The sequence below is a fragment of the Neovison vison genome, chromosome 2 (genome assembly GCF_020171115.1).
Source record: "Neovison vison isolate M4711 chromosome 2, ASM_NN_V1, whole genome shotgun sequence".
In the NCBI taxonomy this organism is placed as follows: domain Eukaryota; kingdom Metazoa; phylum Chordata; class Mammalia; order Carnivora; family Mustelidae; genus Neogale; species Neogale vison.
The window spans coordinates 87,900,359-87,902,895 of record NC_058092.1 but is presented as its reverse complement, the minus strand read 5'-3'; the positions used below and the strand labels follow the sequence as shown (position 1 = coordinate 87,902,895).

The following is a 2,537-nucleotide window of genomic DNA, read 5'->3' as shown; positions in this document are numbered from 1 at the left end:
TAAATGTATTAAAAAAAAAAAAAAAAACTACAGGGCACCTGGGTGGCTCAGTGGGTCAAATGAATGCTCAATTACCCTAGGATACATAAGTTGGTCATAGGCTCAGTCAGTGTAGCATACAACTCTTGATCTCAGGGTTGTGATTTTGAGCCCTACGTTGAATGTAGAGATGACTTAAAAATAAAATCTTAAATATAGAAAGTGCACAAAACCAGGGGCTCAATCGGTGAAGTGGCTGCCTTTGGTTTGGGTCATGATCTCTGGGTCCTGGGATAGAGCCCCACATCAGGCTCCTCATGGAGCCTACTTTTCCCTCTCCCTCCACCTGCTTCTCCCTCTGCTTTTGCTCTCTATCAAATAAATAAATAAAATCTTTAAAAAATAAAATTAAAATTAAGAAATGGACAAAACTAGACTTTACTACTTAGGCATAGATGGAGACTAAACTTAAATGATTGTCATGGGAGTCAGAGCAGTGGTATTTTATTTCATTGACCTTGTCTTGGACTGAATCTGGAAACTGGCTGCTGACCAGTGCACAAAGTCTTCAGGGTTTTTGGTTTTCCACAGCTTTGGAGGGGGATCTAGTTTCCTGCTGATGGAACATCTCTCCATAGTTCATGGCAAGAAGTGCAAACTCGAGTTCTTCATTTACTCAGCTCCCCAAGTTTCCATAGCTGTAGCTGACCCCTACAACTCCACCCTCACCACCAGCACCATCCTGGAGCACTCTGATTGTGCCTTCATGGTAGACAATTTGGCCATGCATTACATCTGTAGTAGAAAATTCAATATTGAATGCCCAACTTACAATAACTTGAATAAGTTGATAGGTCAAACTTTGTCCTCCATCATTGCTTCCCTTGGAGCCCTGAATGTTGACCTGACAGAACTCCAGACCAACCTCGTGCCCGTCCCTGATCCACTTCCCTCTGACTATATATGTCCCTGTCATCTATGCTGAGAATGCCTCCCATGAAGAACTTCCTTTAGCAGAGATCACTAATGCATACTTTGAGCCAGCCAACCAGATGGTGAAATGTGAACCCTCCCCATGGTAAATACATGCCTTCCTGCCTGTTGTACTGTGGCGACATGGTTCTCAATGATGACAATGTTGCCCTTGCTGCCATCAAGACCAAGTGTACCATCCAGTTTGTGGACTGGTGCCCCTCTGGCTTCAGAGTTGGCATTAATTACCTGGTGGAGACATGGCCAAAGTACGGTGAGCTGTGTGCATGCTGAGCAACACCACAGCCATTGCTAAGCCCGAGTTCACCTGGACCACAAGTTTGACATGATGTATGCCAAGTGTGCCTTTGTTCAATGATAGGTGGGTGAGGGTATGGAGGAGGGAGAATGTTCTGAGGCCTATGAGGTCAAAGCTGCTCTTGAGAAGGATTATGAAATGGTGTGGATTCTGCTGAAGGAGAGGGTGAAGAAAGACAGGAATACTAAAGTTAAAAATATCACAAAGGTGCTGTTTTTGCAGGGAAACTCATTCTGTCTTGAACACTGAAAAGTTGTGCTCTGATCAGTTAATTTGTATGTAGCAGTGTATATTCTCATATATAATTACTGTCTTGTGCTTTAAAACATGACAGTGTTATAGAACCAAGCTGATGGGTTTGAATAAATATCTTGAATGAAAAAGAAAATGGATAAAAAACTGGAAAATACAAACTCAAAATGCCAAACACCTTAAAGTTGATTAAATGGAACTCAATATATCCATGTTTTTGTTTTACAAAAATTAGGTTAAAGTGTAAATGGCAAAAATCAGCATTTGTAATTTTGGTTGGAGAGAAATGAGTTTTGGTTGTATTTTCTACTTTTCCAGTGTTTTCTCTCTCTCTCTCTCTCTCTCTCCAAGAAACATCAACAATAAACAAACACATCAAAATAAGTCATGTAAACCAAGAGTGCACGCTGACTCTCAATACCATCTGTAGTTGTCCCTAATGCATAGTGTAAGGATGTTTCAACCTGTTGTTTGTTCAGGTTTTATAGATTGTCGAGTCCCATGAGACAAAAGTAAGCAAGTTCTATGAATCAATAGATGGAATGACTTACGTAGGGAGGAATGCATAATAGCAAATGGTATGATAGCAGATTTGATTGGTAAAAGAAAAAAGATTTGGGAATATGTCTGTATAAATAAATTACATAGGTAAAGATCAGGTTGTTTCATCAATACAGAAAAGTTAGGAGAAAAATCTATTGTATGTGAAATTTGTTTGCTAGGTAACAGATAGGGAAGATCTACATTTTGAGAGGGAATATAAGATGTAAATTTTGTAAGTATTTATAATCCAATGAAACAATTACCATTTGTGATATCCAGACTATGATTGTCTTAATCAGATAAGACATATAATCATATAGTTTGACAGTGACAAAATGTGCTGAGTAAAAACTGGCTGGTAAAAAAAAAATTTTAATATATTTTATATGTTGATAATATGCATAATCATTATTTTTTTGACTTGATTTATAATAAGTCTACCCTAAGACCTTTTCTGTAGTCCTCCTGCAAA

At 38.7% G+C, this 2,537-nt stretch overlaps 1 pseudogene; it reads left to right on the top strand.

The window, feature by feature from the left end:
- Positions 1-493: 493 nt before the first annotated feature.
- Positions 494-1,458, top strand: LOC122900255 (annotated as a pseudogene).
- Positions 1,459-2,537: the final 1,079 nt, after the last annotated feature.